The sequence below is a fragment of the Ctenopharyngodon idella genome, chromosome 21 (genome assembly GCF_019924925.1).
Source record: "Ctenopharyngodon idella isolate HZGC_01 chromosome 21, HZGC01, whole genome shotgun sequence".
In the NCBI taxonomy this organism is placed as follows: Eukaryota; Metazoa; Chordata; class Actinopteri; order Cypriniformes; family Xenocyprididae; genus Ctenopharyngodon; species Ctenopharyngodon idella.
The window spans coordinates 23205764-23232093 of record NC_067240.1 but is presented as its reverse complement, the minus strand read 5'-3'; the positions used below and the strand labels follow the sequence as shown (position 1 = coordinate 23232093).

General features: G+C 36.1%; 1 protein-coding gene across 2 annotated transcripts in view; it reads right to left on the bottom strand.

Annotated features, from left to right (window-relative positions):
* sgcd (sarcoglycan, delta (dystrophin-associated glycoprotein)) overlaps positions 1 to 26330 on the bottom strand; it is a 221802-nt gene that overhangs the window by 174052 nt on the left and 21420 nt on the right. Inside the window, exon 1 of one of the 2 annotated variants that reach the window (XM_051878784.1) lies at positions 24686 to 25079. The exons of the other annotated variant lie outside the window; for it this stretch is intronic. The gene's annotated coding sequence lies outside the window, so the exon portion shown is untranslated. Of the gene's footprint in view, positions 1 to 24685; positions 25080 to 26330 lie in introns of those variants that run through there. 2 annotated transcript variants of the gene reach the window in all.

The following is a 26330-nucleotide window of genomic DNA, read 5'->3' as shown; positions in this document are numbered from 1 at the left end:
TTTCAGCCAAACACAATCAGAGTTACATTAAAATGATCCTGGCTCTTCCAAGCTTTATAATGGAAGTGATTGGAGGATGAGAATTTGAAGCCCAAAAAAAGCAAATCAATGCTTTATAAAACTTATAAATGCTTTATAAAATTTTATAAAGTAAAATAACGAGCTTCCGGTGTGACAGCCATAAGCGTTCCAGTTTGCATCTAAAAAGCGCTAACTTCTGTGACGTAGTACACAAATGTCGTACTATGCGTTATATCGTAGGACATAGCGTAGTATGTCATGGCGTAGTGTAGAACGTCATGGCATTTTGTACTACGTCGCGGAAGTTTTTTAGTTGAATGCGTATGGCTGTCGCGCCGGAAGCTTGTTATTTTACTTCTTTAAGTTTTAAATAAGGATATTTGTCTTACACAAAAGCATTGATTCACTTTTTGGGTATACTATCCCTTTAATCCCTTGGTCTTCCTCTGTTCCTTGTCTAGTGTTAAAGGATTAGTTCACTTTCCAATTAAAATTTCATGATAATTTACTCACCCCCATGTCATCCAAGATGTTTATGTATTTCTTTCTTCAGTCGAAAAGAAATGAAGGTTTTTGAGGAAAACATTCGAGGATTTTTCTCCATATAGTGGACTTCAATGGTCTTCAAACAGATGAAGGTAAAAATTACAGTTTCAGTGAAGCTTCAAAGGGCTTTAAACGATACCAGACGAGGAATAAGGGTCTTATCTAGTGAAACGGTCGGTCATTTTCTAAACATTTTTTAAATGTATATGCTTTATATAAACAAATGATCGCCTTCAAGTGGTTCCGCCAAAACCGCACTTCCATATTCTTCAAAAAGCTTACGCTGTATGTCCTACACCTTCCCTATTCAACTTACGGAACAAACGTGGTGCCAGTTCCGTTTTTTTCTGTAAGTAGAATAGGGAAGGTGTAGGACATACAGCGTAAGCTTTTTGAAGAATACGAAAGTGCGGTTTTAGCAGAACCACTTGAAGGCGATCATTTGTTTACATAAAGTATATACATTTCAATTTTTTTTAGAAAATGACCAATCGTTTCTCTAGATAACACCCTTATTCCTCGTCTGGTATCGTTTAAAGCCCTTTGAAGCTGCACTGAAACCTTCAACCGTTTGGAGACCACTGAAATCCACTATATGCAGAAAAATCCTTGAATGTTTTCCTCAAAAACCTTAATTTCTTTTCGACTGAAGAAAGAAGGACATGGACATCTTAGATGACATGGGGGTGAGTAAATGATCATGAAATTTGAATTTAAAAGTGGACTAATCCTTTAATATTGTGTTATAGCGTGTAGTGCTTTGTTTCCCTCTGTGTTTATTAAGTCAGTTTAATCATCTTCCTGCATGCTTTCTTGGATTGCTGCAGCTTAACTATAATATAATATTTGTTTGTGATACTGTATATATTAAATTTTATAATTGTGGATAAAATCAAAAATGCATAAGTTCAGAGGTCACCTAGGTCAATAAGAACTATGATTATTTATTTTCTATCAATCGATGTTTAAATGACATGACTGGAGAGCAGTGCAATACATATTCATAAGTAATAGATTCAAGCTGCTGGAGAGTGATTGACAGGTGAGATGTATGAGGGGTGTTTTTGAGCCATTGTTTCATAATACCTCCCAACTTCCATTCAGACAACACAATATTCCTTCAGTTAATTGCTTGTCAGGAAAGCATGCAGGTCTGAGACAGTGATATAATGCCTTTGCTTTGTTGACTGGCAACAAGATCTGTCTGAAAACTCGCTAATGAAACAGATGCGGGGAAACTTCCAATTCAAGAATGATGACTTTGCCACTCATTTAAAAAAAAAACAAAAAAAAACACTTAAATGCACAAGTATGGATGCACTGTGAAATAGAAAATTGGCCAGTTTAAGCCAAAAGATGCTGGCGCTCTTAGGGATAAACACCTGTGGAACATTTCTTCCAGATGGTGCTAATGAAACAATTTTTAAATGACAATATTATTTATGTTGTAACTTATGTTTAGAAGTCAGAAAGAGAGCCATAAAGCAAATTCTTAACTGTTAGTGAATGTATTAGATTTGCTTTGATGCCTCTTTTGTGATCTGTAATTACTATAGAATTTGCCTCATGCTGTACCTTATAATTCACAGCTTGTGATTAGATTTGCAAATTGACATCAACAGCTGCGTTCTATTACATAACAAACATATGGCCTTCAAACATAAGACCAAAAGCAAAAAAAAAAAAAAAAAAAGCTTATGAAAAGTCAAATCTATACAATTATGAATCAGACGAGCAAATGTGAATTGAGGACTTCAGCAAAAATACTACAAAAATAATACTATTTTCCTACAATATAAGAAAAATCCCAGATATATTCCAGAATAACGGGTTAGCATGTAGTGCAATCCGTCAATAAAGATTTGTGATGCAGTATGACAAAACAAGGAGACTTGAACACTGAGATAACACAATACAACTACTGTTAAGAAAACAGAAGGCTTAAATACACTGTGATGATTTTTAACGGAAACAAAAAACAGGTGAGAACTAATTAGTATCCATAAAAACCAAAGAACTATAACTCAGGTAAAACAGAAGCAGCATGTGAAAACCATGAACTAGAAACCAATCAGAACATTTTAAAGAAACTATGATACTAAACAAGATTGGTTATGCTATTAGGCTAAAAATAATTTAATAAATACATAAATTTACCCTCAAAGTGCTTATGCATTGTTGAAGTCATTAATCCTTCTTATCTTTATTTAGAATCTCAGATATTATTTATTAAAACCTGCTGAATAAAAGTGATAAATGTGTCCAGTTGAACTGCTGAGCACTTAGCGTGTCTGTTTGCACATTCTAAGCAGAGAAGATGACAGCTCACTAATGCAAAGACCATGTTTCCCCTTTGGAATCCAGCAAGCGAAACTTGACCTTCTCAGATGGATCTTGTTAGGTCATTTGTTGATGTAACTGTTTCTATGCACTTCAAAGGCACCCTTCATATCTGCAATTACTGCGGAGCTATTCTCAACCACTGAGCATGCTGGGATTGCTTACAATAGCCTATCCTTGCACCTAATGTTCATTCATTTCAGTCACAGCCACGATGATGCCAAAAATGCCTTGTTATTAATCAGGAAACTAATCGCAAGCTTCAACAAACAATGTTGCAGCAATTGGACCTTTTCAGTTTCATTAATCACCCTATTCTTATAACATTTAGAACCATACATTACAACTTATACTGATAAATGCCTCAAAACATAAAACATACTGAAAGTCATCGGGGTGCAAAACAACTCTGGATCCCACTGACTTTTATTGTATGGACAAAACAACCACAACAACCACAAAATTCTTTTGTGTTCCACAGTGGAAAGAAAGTAGAGGTTTGGAATGACATGATGGGGTAGGATGACCACCTGGTTATTTCTCTGCTGCAGGACAATAGTGATTTTGCAGGACAATGCAGGACACGTGTGTGAGAGATAAATTTACTATTATTATAGTAAATATTGATTTACATTAGCTGGAAAGCCTGTTTGCCATCACATTGGATAATAACGTTTTACATCGCCAAAAGAGCTTTGTTAATTGTGACCGGCTTTGTGATTGGCACTCAATTTGCCCAGGTTCGAGTAATAAAATGTGATTTTCTCTAATCTGATTAACAGGATAGTAGATAAAAATCACATTTTATGCTAAAATAAATTTCCTTAAAGGGATAGTTCACCCAAAAATGAAAATCATCCCATGATTTACTCCCCCTCAAGCCACCCTAGGTGTATATGAATATCTTCTTTCAGACAAACTCAAACAGAATTGTGTTAAAAAAATATCCTGGCTCTTCGAAGCTTTATAATGGTAGTGAATGGTGCTCGAGATTTCAAAGCCAAGTGCATCTATCCATCATTAAAGTAATCCACACCCTCCAGAGTGTTAATACAGGCCTTCTGAAGTGAAATGATGCGTTTTAATAACTGGCTTCCTGCAATGGCCATACGCAAGTAGAGTTCAGGTGGAAGAGTGACCTCTGACCTGATGTATGGCGTAGGATGTAGGAGTAGATTAAGCTTAGGTGAGAACAGACGCCTCTCGCGGTTCAAACAAAGAGGGCTGGGCAACAAACTCTCTTATATCGAAATCCTCTGACATTTATCTTTAAAAATTCTCGTTTTAGACATCTAATTCGTGACAAGTGTTTTGTTTTGCTTTATCCTTTGCGTTTCCGCATTCGCCATGTGTTGGGTCAGAGGTCATTCTTCCACTGAAACTCGACTCATGTAGAGAAACCAGTTATTATAGTTTATAAAGTTTTAAATATGGATATTTTTCTTACAAGAACCCATCGCTTCACTTCAGAAGGTCTTTATTAACCCCCGGAGCAGTATGGATTGAATTTATGATGGATGGATGCACTTTTTTGGGCTTCAAAATCTCAAGCACTATTCACTACAATTATAAAGCTTTGAAGAACCATGATATTTTTTATATAACTCCAATTGTGTTCGTCTAAAAGATGACAGTCATATACACCAAGGATGGCTTGAGGGTGAGTAAATCATGGGATGATTTTCATTTTTGGTTGAACTATTCCTTTAAGTAGTGACTAGTTTATTTTCCTTTGTTAGACTATGCAAACAATATATGTGTTTTACAGATTTAGTGCATCTTGAACTTGTATTTTTTGTTGGATCTTGCAGGCTTAATCAGGATGTCAATCAGTACGTGTTTAGAAGATGTCCGACTTTTGGTCGTCATCAGTGGAAAAAAAAACCTTGAATGCATTGGTTGCTTATTATCCCACGCTAGCTAGAACATAATGGCTGTGAAAATAGATTTTAAGACGCCACATGCATTTTTCAGTTTTAGATTTCTTATTGTGGTATTTTAATTTCAGGGAAGAATACGGACATAATTGAAATGTGGGTACTGCTTACGTCTTGCAGAATGAGGGACAAAGCTCTTAATTTTGGGACTTCTTTGTCACCCTATGATGGAGGGAGAGACATGAGGGAATCCAATTCGTCAGGATGATGCCCACTACAGCAGTTTGCCATGCACTGCCACAAGCGAATTTCTAAATATCAGAAATGAAACTGCATTTGAAAATAACGTACAACCTACATTAAACTCTACCCCAAACCCAACTGATAGTGTTAACAAAAGCAAATGTGAGATGAAAATGCATTTGCTGAAGCAACCATGCCATTTTTGCTTCTACAAGTCTTTGAGCTCTTTTATTGTGCAATGCTCTGCATTGTAAGTTGTACCAGTTGAGCTACTGAGCAAGTTTACTATAATAACAGCGATATATATGGAGCTGGTTAAGTGATGCAAACATCAAAATGTAGTAGTTTACCAATCTTTTTGAATCGATAATCTGCTTCTGTAATCATGCTTTATGTGAAAAGGGATCAAAGTTGTTGATGTTTTACTGTCTCTAATGTTCATTTCAGCTGGAAACTGCAGTGAATAATATGTATAGCCACGTTTTGGAGTTTTGCAAAAATATTGGTACCTGTTTAAGCACGTTTTTTCCCACGAGCCTATGTTGCGAAATCCAGTATAAAGATATAATACCAAAATACAGCAAATCAAATAGGTTCAAACACTTTTCACAGCACTGTAACCCTAAATTCAGAGGGAGCTGAAATGAAAGGAATGTTGTTCCAGGAATATGTCCTACTTGTGCAAATCACGTTAAGCCCAATGCACAGCCGGAACATCTCTGCACATGGTTAGCTGTGTGTTGTAGCAAAGAAACACTAACATATGTAAAGACCAGATAAATTCCTAATTGAAATGCTAAACTAATATGCCGTACCTCATTCACAGATCTGCTTGTAAAAATAACGTTGTGAAAAGAAAAAACTAGCAAACATCCTGCTGTCTCCTTGACAGCATTTGTTCTTCTTCCACATTGTCTATTCTGTCAACCCTTGCCAAAATATGTTTTATTTCCTCACCCGCTCCATGAGCACACCAACAAACTTCCAATTAACTAAAGAAAGGCAGGAGAAAACCATCAATAAATCTAAAGAGAGCTGACACTGAAATGTTTCAGAGATGTTTTTTCCCCTTCCTCCCAATTGCTGGGGCTTGTCATTTTTTTTTTACACTATCCTTAATTATCTTTCATAATTTTTTGTCATAATTTTTTCCCCTCCCACCACCCGATCTTTTCTTTTCTTTTCTTTTCTTTTCTTTTCTTTTCTTTTCTTTTCTTTTCCCTCTCTCTTCTGGGGAAAGAAAGATGCTAAAGCCAGGTTGACATTGCAGAGGAGGGGGATTCTAATTATATGGCAACTGGGCACAATGGGTGTACGTTTAGCACACCTGTTTGAACCGGGCGGTCGTTTTTAAATCCCATCTGCCCTGACCACCGACATTCACGGTCATTAACACACTGCATTCTGGGATATGGGAGAGTTAATCAACTGTCTTGTCGAGAAAATGGACCTTAGCTTTGGGACTGAAGAAAGTTATGCTATGTTACCGGTCGGGGTGGGATAACGCAAACATCATACTAAATCTTCTTCTGCGGTATCAGACCTGACATTTTTGATTAATGACATCACCACATCCTTTTGTCACAGTGTGGTTGCAGCAAAGGATGAAAACAAAAAGAGCAGGATCTATGCACAGCAGTTGTTTTAATAACTAAAGGGCCGTTTACACGACGCTGTTTTCAAATAAAAACAGAAAACGTTTTATAAGTTTTGGCCATTCACAACAAATGTATTGAGGGCCTGAAAACGCGAACTTTTGAAAACAGGTTTCAAAGTGCACGTTTTTGAAAATGATATCGTTATTGTCTCTGCGTAAACTACAAAAACACGAATTTGTGAAAACGGTGACGTCATGCACATGTGTATTATGTGTTCAGTCTGTAGGCGTGTAGTGTTTCTTTACAAATTGACATCGCCAACTACTGGCCTGGCAGCATAATAAAGAGTTTTTAGTCATTTTCGTGGATCAGTGTGAACGGGGACCATTTTGACAACTAGGGGTGTTGAAATTAATCGTTTCTACGATGCATCATGATGCGGACGTGGACGATTCTGAACTACAAACAGGTGTAACACATGAGGGAAAATCAAAAACAATGCAACAGATGAACAGAGACAAAGGAAACTGAACTGAGAACAGTAAAAATCTAACTCAAAGTCCAACTCAGGCAAACACAAACTTAGAGTAGGCCTATGTGTACATGACAACGATGTACTAAAAAAGTTTTTCCGTTGCATTTTTCACATACAGAAGATCCGCATTCACACAGATCTGCAAAAACGTATTATACATGCCAGGCCAGTAGTTGGCAATGTCACTTAGTAAAGAAACATCTATGTTACTAATGTAACCTCCGTACCCTGAAGGAGGGAACAGAGACATAATGTCGGACAGACGTCATGGGGTCTCGCCATGACGCCAGTTCGACATAACGTTGAATGTGACTGACTGAATGGGAACACTACCCGCATACAGACTGAATACGTAATACACATGCGCATGATGGGACTGTTTTCACAAGTTCACATTTTTGTAGTTTACACAGAGACAATAAAGTAAATAAAATAAATCATTTTTAAAAACTTGTACTTTGAAACCTGATTTCAAAAGTTTGCGTTTTCAGGCTCAAAAATGCTGTGTCATGTAAATGAACGGCCAAAACGCATAAAAAGTATTCTGTTTTTAGTTGAATATGGTGTCATGTAAACGCCACCACAGATCAAATGTGACACCTTTCCATTGAGCTAGGTTTATTAAATCACTCCTTTCTGCTTGCTGTTATGATAAGTCATCGTTATTCATTTGTGTGATCTCCTCTGGTACAACTGTGTTGACATCTTGAAAAGCATGCTTAAAAGAATTAAATTATTGAAAAAATATTACTTTAAAACAATAAGAGAACAGAATAATAAAAATAAAATAATAGTAATAATAATGATAATAATAAATAGTATAGTAGTATTTTAAAGTAATATTTTATTATTATTATTATTATTATTTTATTAATTTTATGACATGGCAGGGTTGTAAAATGTCATGTGGTGCAACTGATAAACTGATGTTGATATGATGCTGTTGATATGATATATATGTATAATCATTTTGCACATTGTTTGGCTTAAGCAGACGAATATTAATACATGTCATGTCTAAATTTAATTACATTTGTGTTACTTGTTCACAGTTTCAGTGTCGTGTTGGTTCATCACTTGGTAATATCTTGTAAAATCTGGGTCTTGAATCAAAACCAGTTAAGAACCATTGCTATACATTATTAAAGTATGTACATTACATACAGAATTTGACTGAGATGCATGAATCATCCTTTGTTTGCAGTTTATCAAATATTATCATTCTCCACAGCAGTGTAGGATAAGAGATTTTCCATGCTATGCCAGATATTTTCCTGAGCTGAAGTCCTTCAAACCAGTGCGGAGGACGAGGTGAAGGCATAAACTACATTAGACAGTGGACAGAGGGTATCCTTCACAAAGACAGACCTTCAGGACAGAGAGAGAAAACAGAAGGAAGAAGAAAGCAAAGTGAGCTCCTCCGAAGGACAGGGAGGGAGATGAGAAGAAATCAAAAGGCTTAGGCCAAGAGCCAGATAAACAGAGACGGAGGCTGTGAAAGCGCATCAGGGATAAAAGAAAAACATCATTTTCCAAACGTGACAACATAATTCAGAAAGGAAAGTTTCTCACACCCTCTGGGGCTCCTCACTGCATGAAACCTGCAGAGAAATACCAAACACTGGGCTTTTTTATACCAACATTTTTCACATGTGCACAAGACACTGCAATCAATATTTTTGCAATCAATTTTCTTAATCAATATTTTTGTCTTTTTTCCAAGAGAAAATATCGAAACATGCTTAAAGCAAAATAAATTTGAGAACCTGAAGCAAAATTGCATGAGAAATTAGGTCTTGTTTTCTAAATATTTACACTACCGCTCAAAAGTTTGGGATTAGTAGGATTTTTAATGTTTTTAAAATAAGTTTCGTCTGCTCACCAAGGCTGCATTTATTTAATTAAAAATACAGTAAAAATAGTAATATTGTGAAATATTATTACAATTTAAAATAACTGTTGTCTATTTGAAAATATTTTAAAATGTAATTTATTCTTGTGTTGGCAAAGCTGAATTTTCAGCATCATTTCTCTAGTCTTCAGTGTCACATGATCCTTCAGAAATCATTCTAATATGATGATTTGCTGCTCAAGAAACATTTATTGTGTACAATTGTACAAAATATTTGTGTGCAATATTTTTTTTTTCAGGATTCTTTGATGAATAGAAAGTTCAAAAGAACAGCGTTTATTTGAAATATAATCTTTTGTAACATTATAATGTCTTTACTGTCACTTTTGATTGATTTAATGCATCCTTGCTGAATAAAAGTATTAATTTCTTTAATTTCTTTTCAAAAAAATAAAAATAAAAATTCTTACTGACCCCAAACTTTTGAATGGGAGTGTATATTGTTACAAAAGCTTTGTATTTCAGATAAATGCTGTTCTTTTGAACTTTCTATTCATCAAGGAATCCTGGAAAAAAAGTACACAACTGTTTTCAACACTGATAATAATAAGAAATGTTTCTTGAGCAGCATATTAGAATGATTTCTGAAGGATCATGTGACTCTGAAGTCTGGGCTAAAGATGCTGAAAATTCAGCTTTGCCATCACAGGAATAAATTACTTTGTAAAATATATAAAATATATATATATATATATATATATATATATATATATATATATATATATATGTGTGTGTGTGTGTATGTGTGTGTGTGTATATATATTATGTATATATATATATATATATATATATATATATATATATATATACACACACCATTATTTCTAACACCATTAGCATTTTTTTTTTCTTATTTTAAGCATAAACCCATTTTTATATTTTATACATGAAATGTAAATAAATAAATAAATAAATAATAATAATAAAATTAAATAAAATTAAATAAAAAAATACTAATGGAGTAAGAATTTGCTCAAACAGATATGGACAACTGATTTGAAAGGTTTTATATATATATATATATATATATATATATATATAATAATTACCATTAACAAAAAATAAGAAAACTAAATAAATAATAATAATAATAATAAAGTTTTAGTTTTTGTTTGGATATATAGTATATTATATATCTTGAAACCCTTACAGTCTGTATGCATTAAACATGAATTTGCCACTAAATAGTAATGATGTATTAACTAGACTCTATTGCCATTTTTTTTAATCAATATTTGCCAATATTACCAACTAAAACATAAACCAAATAAACTGAAAAAATATATATTAAAACTAAGCTAAAACTAAAAAAAAAAAAAAAAAAACTACACTAAACTGGAAGGACAATTTGAAAATAAAATAGAAATAAGAGCTAAATTAAAAACAATTTTAAAAATGAAACTATAACAACCCTGATCCAGACCTTTTGATTCAAGACAGACTTGTTTCTGCAGTTTTTATTCAAATACTGAGACCAATAAATCAACAACTGCATAATATAATGTAATGAATGTCAGTCTAACAAAACTATGTGTGCCTTCAAATAAGACAATCTAACACTTCCCTACATAGTATTCGAAAAACAGTAGGCAAAAAGTCCCTGGATGACCTAATTATTCCGGTGAAAAGTACGCATTCACTGGACACTTGCCACGAGAAGGGAATTTATGAATGGAAGTGAAGCGACGCAACTGATGCTGGTAGGTCAAATGACAGTAACAACATGGCGGATGTAGTACGTCCAAATTTCCTTCATACTACCCATATTCATACTACATAGAGCATACTTTTTTAACGATCGCAAAGTAAATTCAAATTCAAATGTTGTATCTACTCAGTATGTGATTTCAGACACAGTGCTTGACTATACTGTCACCATCAAATCCTCGTCTTTTCTCTGCATGCTTTCCAGTCACACCTCTCACCAGGCCTTCATAAGACCACAATTCCTTTAGCTTCATATACACATGCACGACGTGTTCAGGCAGATGGCTGCAAACAACAAAAAAAAAAACAAAAAAAAAGGGAAAAGAAGGAAACAAACAAAACAATAAAAGCAAAAAATAGCAATACACTTAAAGATACATGAATAGCCAATCTGTCAGCTCATAATAATAAAACTCTGTGCCTCTTCCGTGTGTGTATATTTTATGGCTTTTCAGCTAGTCTCTCAAAGACTGTGTGATTATTATGCAGCCACTCGATCCTACACTCAGGGCAGCATTTATGGGTTTCCTTTCCTGCTAGCATTATCCTCCAGAGGTGATCTGACTGCTATACACAGAGCCCATGAAAATGCTCTTATTTGCCATAATCATTTCTCCTAGGACCATGCCAGGCTTGTTTAATTGGACTCAAAGGCACCCGTTCCTTAATTTCGGAGCCATGAATTTGAAATCAATAAGCAATGAAAAGGAAAAGAAACATCAGGCTGAATTAGTAATCATTAGACAGGGTGCTTACAAGGGAAATTTATAAGTCTAGGCTACCCAGGGTAATTATGAATATGCTCAGACCTATTCATTGCATTGTTACGTAATTAGCCAGATGAGGAAAGTCTAATACAATGTAGGTGTCAAGGCACCCTGGTATATGGGTCTCTCTATATTGAATTACACTCTCGCATTGGATATTGCATTATGCTATGCATTACCTGAAGGTGCTGAAATGAAATTTTTTTTTTTTTTTTTTTTTGAAATACCACATAAAATGTCCTTATGTGACAGATATCAGTGAAATAGGTGACTGTTGAAATAACATCTGTCTTCCTAACAGCAAAAGGCTATATGAAGTCTAAAAAAGGTTAGGTTTGGCTTTTCTATCCATCTGAAAACTAGCCAATTAGAATCTCTAACTTTTTTCATGTCCAGGTTTGCTAACATCTCGTTGGCTTACATGTCTTTGGAGGGCAGGGTTTTAAGGAGAAGGGATGAGCATGAGCGTGTTCAAATTTAGTGGCTTAAGGCCAGTTCATACCAAGGACGATAACGGTAATCATTCGAAATTCTATGAGAATAGGGAAGTACCTATATAACAATAACAGCACAGAGGAACAATATTGTTTGAATCATCATTTTTAGATCTTTTTTTTCCAGCTGATAAATGATACAAACATTGACAGCCAATCAGAATCCAATGACTTTAAAGAGCTTGAGCATTTAAAGCAGCAGATGACATAAAAGCAACAAGCACTTATAATTAACAAAACATTATTGAGTGTTGGTGTAGACTTTAATATAGCTATCATTATAGTTATCTTTCCTGGTGTGGATGGGCCTTAAAGGCACAATATGTAAGATTTTTGGATTAAAAATGTCCAAAAACCACTAGAACAATGTTATATATTTAGTTGACTTGTGTACTTACATTATCCCAAATGTTTCCAAGAATGTTTAAATCCAGAGAAATAAGCAATTTTAACCAGGACACGGACCGTGTCCGTGCGTCGCCTATCACTGACATCATACCCGCATTATCCTCGATTTCTGGTTTTATTTTTGTAGAAACCATATAAAATTATCATGTTATATAGCTCAACACAGTAAGTCTTATTGTTTAAATCTTGTTTTCTTGATTTACAGCGAGTACCATGTTTTACCATGCCTAATATCAATCAAGTTTACTGCAGTGTGCAACAAGTGTCTCATAGTAGCAGTCGAGCAAACGCAGAGTAGCACAATAACAACTTTCAACACACAAATGTATCTAATAAGATAAAACAGCACCACTTTACCCCACATACGCTTGACCAGAAGAAGCGGAAGCGACAACTGCGGCATAATAAAAGTTCCGCTGCTCTCGAAACGTGTGTCGCGCTCCTCTCTCATTAGCAATCGCTCCAGCGGCCTCGTTTCTGCTTGCAAAGCTCTCGGCCCTGCTCTGCTTCATATTACAGTAATATTAATAATCTCATCCATAAACATGATTTCTGCCCGAATCCCGTCCCAATTCTTTTCCGCCGGCTGTAGACGTGAAGACAACACCTCCCATGATTCCGCGCTAAATCTCGGCATCATCAAGCTACGCCTTTGTTTTGAATAAGCGACCTCTAGCGGCGAAATTTACATATTGTACCTTTAAGTTTAGCAAAATGGCAAAAATCATTTACAGCACCTTTAAAGTCAACATTACGGTTTAGGAAATGAGAACTGCTGACTATTCTGTTCTTGCCCATACATTCTTTCACCAGTGCGGACACAATACTGTACTAAAACATCCTGACAGGGTTTCCTGCAAAACAGTGCCACAACACTGTTACTGAATCAACCGTGCAAAACAGACAGTGCAACCAGTGTAGTCTGATTACAAAATCAATGACATTTTGAGGCAGTTCTTTTTTTGTGAATCAAAAACATGCAATGCAGCCACTGTAGTCTGATTCCAAAACTAATGACTCAAATGAGCAGATTCATTTTAGTGAATCAAAAACAACTAACATGAGACATCAGTGTAGGTAGTTGTTCATATGTGTAGTCAAAGATACACATTTTTGACAGTAATATTTTAATAATAATAATAATAATGTTATAAAATGAACCATACTAAGAGCTGGGTAAATTACTTACAAATTGTAGTCACTTACTGATTACAAATTACAAAAAATTGTAATCAGTAATATACTCTCGTAGATTACACATTTTTGGTAACATAATCTGACTACTTTTGGATTACATTTAAGTTACTTTTGTGCTAACCCTTATTTGATGTCATATATATTGTAGGATAATCTTGTACTATTTTGACAGATACAAAGAAAAAATATATTCCAAAAAATATATTCTATTCACCAACAAGAGCATCAACAGATTCTTTTTAAAGTGCAATGTATGGACAGTTAATACTTCAAAATACTAACACTAATGTACCTGTTAGTGTTTGCTGATAGTAACACTGAATAAAACAAAATCACATCTTATGATTTTAAAACATATTTACTTAAAATTAAGTACATTTAGAAAAAAGCAACATTACAAAAACAAATATTGAAAAACATGAAATTCACAGCAATATCACTGCTACATCAAATATTTAATCTATATTTCATCTATATTATTATTATTACTATATTATTATTTCATATATATATATATATATATATATATATATATTTCATCTATATTTCATAAATATTCATCTATATTTCCCCCTCACCGCCGGAAAAACTCGAAGAATCACAAACGTATATAAGTGGCAGGTTTATTATGAAAAAAATATAAACATTAAAAAAATTAAAAATTAGGAGAATCAATGGATTGTGAACAACTTACTGCCATTGTGTAAATAATATGTAATCATGTAATCCATAAAAAAGTAACTGCAGTCTGATTACAAGTATTTTAAAAAGTAGTTTACTCTAATTACAAGTACTTGATTTTTGGAATCTGATTACGTAATCCAGATTACATGTAATCCGTTACTACCCAGCTCTGACCATACTACATGTATGAACTGTTTTCTGTGTCACTATGTTCATTCCCTCAATTAGTTAATTATCCTGTTCACCGGTGGTCTTGTTAATTATCTCATTAGTTCCCTTTGTTTGTCCCATTTAAACCCCGAGTTCTCCTTTAGTCTTTGTTCATTCTCGTTTGCTATATGTTGGTTGTGTCTCTGTTCTCCTGAGCATTTTGTTATTAAACACTGCCACCAACTGTTACACATACATTTACCACGTTTAGTATTGTTATTTAATATGTATTTAAGCTTATTGGTTTGCATAAATACCAAAAAAAAAAAAAAAAAAAAGAAAGAAAGAAAGAAAGAAAAAGTCTGTAAACTGTACACTTTTTGCAAGAATTTGGTTGATGTTAATCCTTTCATTTTCAACCTACCAACTGGCTATGTCCGGATACACAACACCCACTTTTCCTAAGTTTCATCCTACTTTTCTAATTGAACACAAATTTTCATTTTTATGTCCGAACAACATTTCAACACAAACCTTTTTACTAAGAGAACAATGATAGAAGGCACAGCATTCACTGGGCGGTCTGGCTGTCTCTTTTAGAATGCTCAAGGTGGGTAGTTTTGAACCTGAATTTCCCCTCTTTTCCACCTTTCGTGTTGTGTCATTATGGAGAAGCAGAGTGCTATGGCCCAGAGGGTCTGTTTGTTCAGAATCTGTGGCGCGGCAAAAAAGAAGGAGCAAGACAAACGAAAAAGCTACTGAAAGCTTGGCACTCAACCTGCCAGCTGGCTCCAAACAGCTTTAAATTGGCTAAAAAGCTCCTTGTGCTAGTTGCCAAACATATTTCTTCAGCCGAGGACAACGCAATGACGTCCATCCAGTATCTGATACAGTCCTTATTGTTCTTTCTGACTGAAATCATCATTTCCTGTGGGGGATATTGTACAGTGAGAAAGCCGGCGAGGCTGATGAAGGGTGAATGGGCTGTCTGTTCGCTGTCAGAGCACGCCTCACGTCCACTGCCAGAGCTTGCGGCCGGCCTTAAATGAATCTGTCGGTGTAATTGCTCTGTGAGTGTGCTGCTGTGTGAGAAGACTACATTCCATTAGACTGAGAAGACCCTGGGGGGAGACGGCGGGATCTTGGGTAGATGTGTTTGTGTGATAGGGCAGGACATCGTAAAGTGAGTGTTGTAACATCTAGGGACAAGAGCGCATAGGAATACGCGTCTGCCCATTGATGGGGTGTAGATGTTCTGGTTTGTGCAGAAATGTCATTCGCTCATGTGTGAAGTTAAAGCATTCCCAACGGTACGGTTTAAGTTGGCTTTTTTCATGGGAAGACTGATTTGTACATGTCACTGGGAAATGTAGTAGCCTACATGGTATGTAGCCTCTGTATAAAAAAAAAAAAAAAATCCATTAAAATGTTTGCAAATGCAAACTTGGCTTTAAGGGTTACTCCACCCAAAATTTTAAATTCTCTCATTCACTCACCCTCATGCCATCCCATATGTATATGACTTTCTTTCTTCAGATGAACACTAACAAAGATTTTTAGAAAATAAAATATTATAAAAAATAAAATAAAATAAATCTTTTTATCCACCTTAACTCTCCTAGTTAGCTGATATTGGGCTCTAATCTAGTAAGAAACACCCACTTTTTACAATCCAGTCATTTTTGGATGGATAAAACATCAGGTTGCAGAAGTACAGTGGATTGTGAACTGCATTTTACATTTTCTTTAAACATTACCGATATTTGGTCCCGGGGAAAATGTAAGTTGAAGTAAAAGGCCATTTGCATCTGTTCTGTGTTCTTTAAAGTAAAGCTGCATCAACCTCAGGTAGACGTCTGATTGAGTGCCATTCTAATTTGGAAAAATTGGCAGCTTCCTTACTCAGCCCAGCTGCAGTAAGAAAGCACAGCAATCAATGTTGCTACCACTCTGTATTTCAGATTTGTTATTTATAGATTTGGCTCGCATACATTCTCTCTGGTTGAAAAAAAAAAAACCTCTCAGCAACAAATCTGACAGGCTTTAGCAGTTAGACAGGACACCTGAGGCTGAAGGTGCTGCTGAGCATTGATACGGCTCTATGTAAGTGCACAAGACAGCAGTCAATCCAATATATTTCAGACATTCCCAAATTATTTAGACAAACTGTATGGAGATCAAAGTCATGCAAGCATATATAGAGATGTGGGTATTTATTTGACAGCCTAGACTAGTGATTCTAAAGCTCGTCATTCCAATCACATTCGATTAAATCAGACTATCCATTACCTCCTAGCAAGGCCGTAACCATGTCTTAAACACTGGGGGGGGGACCTTTTTTTTTTCTTCTTAATAAAGAATAAAGAAACAAAACAGTGAACATTGAACATTTACATTCCCTAGTGGTCTAGTGGTAGAATTTTTGTAAACAGTATCAAAGGTTGCATGTTTTAATCCGCCCTCGCATAGTTTTTTTTTTTTTCTTTCCTTATTAAAATCAAAGATGTCCATCAATGGTTGTATATCAAGAGCAAGGACACGTTTGTGTGCATTTGTTTTGTGATTTTTCTGGAAAAATAGAACCTCCGCAACGACGATCGATTGATGTGCCCGTCTGTGCTGTGAAGACTGTGCACGAGCAAACAGAGAACGTAAACCACACCTACTTTTTAATTTGATTGGCCATCTCAACCATTTTGACATTGACAAGCGTTCTTAGACTGCTGAGGCAGACCAGACTAAAAATATAACTTTTAAACCTTTTTGTCATCCTAACAACATGCAGAGTGCTGTTTTGAAGTGCAGCAGAGCAGTGCAAGAATTTCAAATATTGGGGGGGACGATTTGGCCATTTCTAATTATTGGGGGGACTTGTCCCCCTCAATGTCTATGGTGGTTACGGCCCTGCCTCCTAGTCAAAATGGAGCATTTGAGCAAATTTATATATTTTTAATTTAAAATTGTTACAGTACTTTTAATATACAGATGTTGCTGTCCAATTTAAACACATTACAAATACTGTAGTGCTGCAACAATACCCATCATGCATCATGGCATGAGGACACTGGCATGTTTAAAGCCAAGTTTTTCTCTAATGTTCAATAAAAATTCTATTTGACTGAAGGGTAACACTGCAATATATTTTGAAATTTGGAGCCTTGTAATCTTAAAACTCCTGCAGAGCTTGTAACTGTTTTGACAGGCTGGTTATATTATCGACATGCTGAATCCAATGTTTCAAAAGAAGGCCGCTCTTTAAAATTTGTCTCAGGAAATCAAACATCTATGCCACTCATAGACTCATAGACAAACAATATAATATCTTGTCTCAATTTTTGCCCGCTGTCTTTTTGAGCACAGCCATACCAGCCTGAGAATTTTACTTTATTGTATCCCTCTTTACAGAACTTGAATGTGGGCTATGCATTAAATTCTTAGACGCACAAAGTTATTTTAAAATTGCAGACAGATGAGAAATTAAACATTAAAAACAACTGAAATAAAATGTACATTTTATGTTGTATATGTATATACCATTAAAACATTTGGGATCAGTAAGATCTTTTATGTTATTAAGAAGATTCCTACAGTATGCTCACCAAGGCTGCTTTTACTTGATGAAAAATACAGTAAAATTTTGTGAAATATTATTGCAATTTAAAAGATATTTGAATATTTAAAATGTAATTTATTCCAGTGATGTCAAAGCTGAATTTTCAGCATCATTATTCCTGTCTTCAGTGTCACATGATCCTTCAGAAATCATTTTAATATGTTGATTTCGTGCTTAAGCATTTCATTTTCACAATCATTTTAATATTTTTTTCCCCCCCTTGATTGATTGATTGATTGACTGTATATTTGGACTATTTGTCATTGCATTTGGGTGGGAGAGAGAACCGGAGAAAGAGAGTGTGCTTTCTGTAGATAAAACTTATTTCGAGGGAAAACATGGAAATAGTTTGACATTTATCATATATTGTTTGTTATATTTATTTGCTTGGCCAGCATCTTTCTGGGTTTTGGTTCATTTGCTGTTGTAGGCTGTAAGAACCTTTAAAATAACTAAAACAATTTGGTGAAGTGATATGGAAATGTAATGCGATCAAAACCTGCCTGGAACTACTTTAGCCATGCATTTACTGGAAAATGCAAAATTACTTGGAATCAATCAATCAGAATCAAGCATTCAACAGCCCTGTAGTGAAATTGGTTATAAAATGCTACTTATTTGACTTAATAAAAATGATTGTCACTACAATGATAGTTTGAATTCAGATTCAGATCTTACACGTACACTGCTGATCATAAAATTGCGTTCATGAAGCAAAACAGCAGCAGTTTGCAGGTGTAATCCATTGTTTGAATGTTAAATCTATTCAAGCATTCAATTCTGCTGAATAAAGGGTTAAATAAATCTAACTCCAGAAGCTCATTAGTCAATGCACCCAACCATACAGCAGGTAAATATGACCATCACTCACACAGACAATATTATCCATAATCCATTTGCTTACATTAACATACTTGAAAATATGCATAAACCCCTGATTATTTGTGTATTTACGAAAGGCTCCCATCAGCTCAAAATAAAGAAGTGCTTTCTGTGTACGCAACTGAAATTTAAAAAACCTTATAAATAATAAAAATGATTTACTTATATTTTAAAAGCCTTTTATAGGTCATTTTCAGGGCTCAACCTGTCAAGATTTATCTCATGCATATCTCATCCCTAATACAGTTAACCAAACATGTTTTGTGATGTATTTGTTCCTATTTTGTAAGTTTAACACCCTTAAGCTTCCCCAAGCTTTTGTTTTGACTTCCTTTGGGGTGGTTCAAACCTTAATTGAGGTGGTGAGACCCCTACAAACTCCCCTGTCTAATTTGCACCATTTTCTCCAGCAAATCATGGAGTTGGAGGCTAGCAGATGTCGGCAGTATAATAAGGTGACCCTCATTCTACATTATGTGTCAGTCACGGAGGATCACCCTTAAGCTGAGCCCCAGAGCTCCTGATTTCAGGTGCGCAGCTGTGCAGGTCTGCATCAAAACGATACGCGGAGTTATTGTGCACTTAATGCCGTGCCGGAGGCCCACGTGCCGCATTTATTATGGCTGAGAATTCAGCAGGCGTTACACAGATGGCAATCAAATAATGAAGGTGTTTGCACCCACACGGACTCCGCTGTTCGTCGGGCATAGACGCATCAACGCGGGCGGCGGTTCTTCATGTGACGCCTTCCGAAAGGTACAAGCATCTCTGTGACACAGACGGGGAGGTTGACAGAGGTTTCATTCTCCCATGTGGAGCAGCTGGACAGCTTTGTGCAAGATAACGGATTTAAATAACCAAACAGAGAACGGGAGGACTTCTTTTCACAGGAAGTAGAGGCATTTTAATAGACAAATGTGGCAGTTTTGACAGTCGAAATGGATTCACATTGTCTCCGCTTTAAGGGACTGATGTGTCAAACGTTGTTCTCCAGAATAAATCCCAAGGCAAACATAAGACCTCATGTGAAGGGTAACGTATCAATTTGAGGTTTGGGTAAGAAGGGATTTAAAGAACAGGACACTTCACTGGCCTTTCAATCCCCATAAAATTTTTGACAGGTAATAAGTGCAAGTCATTTTTCACTGTTGGGTTTTATTGGCCAGATATCATACTTTAATTGGCCAATCTATACATAGACACTGTTTGAATTCAAGGCCATATATTTTAGAACTGACAGAACATCTGTAACCAATATAAATGGATCTGGAACAATAGTAATGGTACACTCTAAAAAAAAACTGGGTTAAAAAAAACCCAAATTGGGTTGAAAATGGACAAACCCAGCAGTTGGGTTAAATGTTTGCCCAACCTGCTGGGTAGTTGTATTTAACTCAACTATTGTTTATAAGTTACTGTATTGCTTCCTTCAAAATGAACCCAAAGTATGTTGGAAATTAACATTTATTAATATGCTTAATAAATGAAAATTTATTAGTAAGTTTAATGAATAATAATTAAACAATAAACATGTATTAAATTGCTTATTAATAAATGTTCACCTTTTGATTATTGTTACTTCTAGTAATTATGTGTCCGATTTGTAATTACCAACATATTTTTGGTTCATTTTAAGCCAGCCATTTAGTAATTTTTAAACAATAGTTGGGTTAAATAAAAATGCCAAGCATGTTGGGCAAACCTTTAACCCAACCACTGGGTTTGTCCATTTTCAACCCAGCATTTTTTAGTGAAGCTTTGTCTTTTGCCCTTTTACACTGCAAAAATATATGTCTTAGTTAGTAAATATCTAATTTTTTACCAGAAAATAAGAACAAAATATCTTTAAAGAAAGATTACATTAGAAAGAAAATTGCATGAGATATGGGACATTAATACTTTGCCTTTCCACATTATTTTTTTTTTTATTTTTTTATTTTTTGACACCAGTCTAACCAAATTTAGTAAAGTTCATGCTTAAAATAAAAAAATAAAAAATAAGAAAGAAATATTCTTTTAAAACAAGTATATAGTTCAGTATATAGTAGATGTCCTATCCAGTATATAGTCAATGTATAAATTTATCATGTAATAATGTAAATGTGCCTTTTTAAGCATGTGTATGTATTTTTATTGGATGTTAATAATAATAATAGTAATTCTCATCAAATTTTCACATCCATAATTTATCTCACTGATGATAATAATAATTTTAACAATAATAATATTAATATTAGTTATTTAACAGATAATCAAAACACGCACATACAGTTTTCACCTGTATAGGTAACCTCTGTTTTATACTGAATGAGAAACAGAGGCTGATAAATATTTGAAAAGAAAACCACGTTTTTGTAGTGCATCAGTTCTAGATGGCTTGAATACCCGTCTAAATGCATCAGCATGACACAACATACAGTACAAGAGACAGTCTGCGCTTACAAGAAAAAAATTAAACAATCACACACACAAACACGTATACCTATACATATATGTGTGTGCCTGCATGTGCATTCAGCTGGATCGAAGCGCAAATGACAGCAACCTAATTCTGTACACATTTCTGAGCATCTTCTTAAGAGTCAAATATGTCCTCATTTTTAATGCATCATGGTCCTGTAGGCTCAGATTACATATTTATTCAAACAGGATTCCTGTTTGATTTGAGTGCACAGACCCAGCTTCCACTGGCTTCACATCCTGCCTGGTCTTCTCCCCGAACCACTTCAAAAGAATGTTGACGGATTGTTTAGTTTTTTACATATTCATTTCGTCTCACCCTCCTTTTAGCCTTTTTTTCCATTTCTCAACACATCAAATGTAAACTAGGGGCCACCAATTAAGTCGGAGCTTGTAGTAGACTAATTAGAGTGCAAAAATAATCCTCCCGTTTCCTGTCTCTGTGGAGTCTGCTGTTGATATACATGCCTCCCACCCAAACAGAATTAATAATCTCTATAGAAGCCCTTACACAGATGTGCTGTGTGGCACAGAGCTCTTAGGCTAATACAAAGGATTTCAGCAGGAACTCATTTCACACAAGTTAAAGAAAGCAGCAGGGACTGAAATGTATAGCTGAGCCTTAGGGGACAACAGGGATAATTGTAACATTTAATAAATGTAACAGAAGATATTTTGAAGGAAAAAAAAGTCCTAGGATTTTTTTTTTTTTTTCCTCTCTCTTTTCAATGATTACAAATATTTAAAATTTCTTTATCTGTGTTCTACAGAAGAAAGAAAGTCATAGCTTGCATCATAGCAACATCAGGGTAAGTAAAAAATGACAAAAGTTTTGGGTGAACAAACCCAAACTAAGCCTTTATCAAATCATTACTAGTTCTCTCACTAAAAGTTATACATACTAGTTATACATACAGCTGCCTCTAGGCCTGTGGAAATACGCATGAAGAATGATCAGAGGACATCCCAGAATGCATTTACCATAACTTTTTATATTAAAATGCAGATGAATGTGGTTTTCAAACTACTGGTGTATTTCACTGATGTTCTTTTCCATTTAATAAGTGTTACTTTAAGCCTGGAACACACCAAGCCAACGGTCGGCTGTTGGGCAGTTTTTCTTCGTCGGCCCACTAAGCTTTCTCAGTGTGTTCCGCACCGTCGGCTGATGTTGGTCCTCGACGGCTTTTTTCGGCCGTTTCGACATGTTGAATCGGTGTCGGAGCTCGTCGGTCAGTTGGGTCTTCTGATCATTCTGATTGGCTGTTCTGCTACTGCCACCTGCTGGTACAGAATGGCACGGACGTGCTACTTGGCCATCGGGTGTTGAGCATCGGTTTGTGGGCAACTCTGGACCCAGACGCTGCCGACGTGAGCCAACACCGCAGTCTGCTTTCATCGCCACTAGTTCGTCGACGTCGGTTTGGTGTTCCGGGCTTTAAGAAGCAGTAAGCGATTTCTGAGAAACGCTGTTGAAAATGGATCGGACCGAGCACCACAACACACTTGTAGCCAATCAGCAGTAAGGGGCGTGTCCACTCATGAGGGAGGAGGTGCCTGTGCATAGCATGTTTGTGAATTTGGGGGCGGAGCTATCAAGTTAGGGGTGTGATCCTTTTGGGTAGGGGAATGTTTGTTTTGGTGATTTCAAATATTAACAGCGTTTCTCAGAAATTGCTTACTGCACCTTTAAGGTCTAAATATGTATATGGCCATATTTTCCATCGATTCTTGTTTAGCTTTTCTGTTATGTTTCCATTTAGTCTTACGTCACTATAAAAGTCTGTCCTTCAAAATTTCAAGACATGTCTAGTGTTAGTCACATTACATAACATTTTCATTTACTCTTCACATACCACTGTCATACTGTTATATAGGCGGTTATGAATGTAATACTGACCTTTGTGTGTTTCCAGTTTAATTGTATCAAGTTATACATTTAATTGACTCAAGAAATGACTGCTAATATGTCAAAGATGTCTGATGCAAAACAAATAAGCAAAAAAAAAAAGGGGGGGGGGGTTAAAATTATTTTTTATACTATTTGGTAACATAAGCAGTTCAGAATAATGACAGGTGTATATCAATGCCAAGAATTGTTAAAGAGCATTTTATAATATTCTGTAATATCCTTCTTCTTAGAATATACATTCTATGTACAAATTTTGCAAACACATGATGGTTTCAAAAAACTATCATATTTGCCATGCTGGGCTTCAGATCTATTCAGTCACAAACAGGTGTGCAAAGCGGCTAATTTCCTTTTCTCTGACAATTAATTCTGTTCAAATCTATAGAGGGATTTTTCCATCCCCTGGCCAGACAGTCTGTCAACCTGCCCTCAGGTGCTCATTAGATCTCCAGCACAAATGACTCCTTCTACATCTTTTCAGTCTGTCTCTGCTGACAAACTAGTCGCACATTTGGCCCTAAGTGCACATTTAAGATGCCCGCACATCTCCACAATGACCTTTTGGCAACAAGAAATACCCTTTTAAGTGGAAGAAAAAGGGAATATAATACTTTATGAGGTGCTTGAAGAGGTAGGAGAGAGTGCATACAGGCTGAATGGCACTAAACAAAAAATTGTGGACACCAATGTGGCAGAAAAGTGCCTTCTGGCTAAATCAGATCGTCGAGATGCAGCAACAACTCTCTAAAGACAAAGATTCTGCCAAACAACACATCTTCCTTTTCAGAAACCAGATATACAGCCTGCCATTGTGGATGGGAAATACGCCACGGCGTGTTTGGCATTTGTGAGTGTGACAGAGATGTTTTGGCAGAGAAACAAAACTGGTTTCAGCTGATATGTAGCCTCAGTCTCTTGGCTCAGAGTAATGAGCTACCTCAGCAGGCATCACACATCACCTGCGTCCACAATATTGCAAGAAGTCACAATGTGGTTCTGCTCGGCAAGTCTAAAGCAACACATACAGCTCAAATGAGGGTTCCTGCACATCTTTAAGTCTCTTCTAACCCAATAAAGATAATTTTGGCGGTTAGGACCTTCATTTTGGGGTCCTCTTAGTTTCCACAACAGCTATGGAATAATGAGAGGAGGATGGTATCATAACAAATTGTCTTAAAACTTTCATTTTAAACCTAATACATTAAATTTCATGCTGAAGTGCATTAAAAACACAGTGCAAATTTGCTGAACCATTATGAGCAATGAAAGTACAAAAAGTGCAATCAAAAGCACTGAAAACACTAAATCAGGAGGGACAAAATATATTTTGAAGTCCTACCTCTTTATCAGATGCCAAAAATCACAGCCTTGATAAAGTCAGAAAACCATGGAGTTGATCGGCTGCCAATGTTTCTAATCTCTTTGCCTCTTTGTCTATTGCCAAGCACAAATGTGGAGTGGACCATCTACCATGGGGATGGACTCCATGGGCTCCTCTGGTTGGCAAGATCAGTGGCTCTCTGATGGGTAGGTGGAAACAGTGAGAAAAGTCCAGTAGTCCTCTCTGTGTGTACGGCAGGAGTGCCGTCAGAAGAGAGCATCCTTCAGTGGGCAAGAAATCCAGAGGGAATGTGCCTGTAATCCCCAGACTGGAAGCATGCGCTGAAGATAAACAGGGAAGAGTTGCCTCAACATTGTTCTTTTTCCACTGGCAGCAACATCTCTCTTCTCCCACATCCTTCTGATGCTATTTATTTATGTGGGACCGGAGTGGAGGGAGCGTGAGTGAGAGAGAAAGAGAGAGAGAGAGAGCAGGAGAGAGCTTGCACTGTCAGTGACTACATTAGCAGCTCTGAGTAGGTGGAGTTTTCTTTGCAGCAGAGGGGATCATGATTCGAAATCCAAAGGAGGGAGAGAGAGAAAGACAGATAGAGAGGGAGAACGCAGCATGAATAGGTTAAGAAGCAGAGAAAGGGATAAAGTAGCGCTGAGGTTCAAGGAAAGGAGGGATAGAAATACATCAGGGGTTCGTAACCTAGTTGACTAGTCGATTAGTTCTGCCACTAGTCGACATGTCAAGGAGGTCTATAATAAAAAAAAGATATCTGCTAGCATTACCATTTAACTCAATGGCAGCTGCTTGGCTGACACAGGACTGGATGGAAGAGTGCTGTCATATATGTACCATAGAAAGATTTGAGCCAATCACATGAACTGTAAATTCCATGCAAAAATTATCCTGGAGCTGCAGGAAAATGATGTCATGACAATGCTGATTGGCTGATAAAGCCCAAAGTATACTTCGTTTTTTTTTAACCACACAATTGAGCACACAGCCTTGCAAAGTATAGGCTACTTAATTTGACTCATATGCATACACAGGCGTTCGACACTTGCGCCAATTTCTCGCCACGAGTTACAGCCAGTGTAAATATCTTTGTATTCTTTCATGCTAGATCAGAGATGGAAACTCGAGTCGCACTTAAGTCGCAAAAAAATGACTTGTGACTTGACTTGGACTCGTGAACAACTGACCCGAGACTTGACTTGGACTTGGACTTGAAGACAGAAACTGAGTGAAAAATAAGTCCCGATTAGTTCTCTATTTACTACCCCACATGACAGCAAGAAACACCACATTTTACTGTTCATTCATTCTCAAATGTGCTGCAGCAGCGAATATCACAAATCATCTCTAAACACACCAAGGCAGCGAGCGCGTGACGCATCTAAAGGCACGCGAATTCATCCCCCATCACAAAACGTGTATTAAATAAATTACCAATAAAATTGTAAAAATATTTAAGTCTTACCTTGCGAAAAACTTTGAAAAATTGAAAAGCAATCAATTATTCTGAAGATGTGAGGTTGCACAGCTGCAGAGGCTTGGTTGCGGTCCATTTTCAAGTACACGTTTCCATGTCCTTTTCATGTTTTTTTTCCCCCAAGTATTTGCTAACATATACATATAATATCCAGATTTA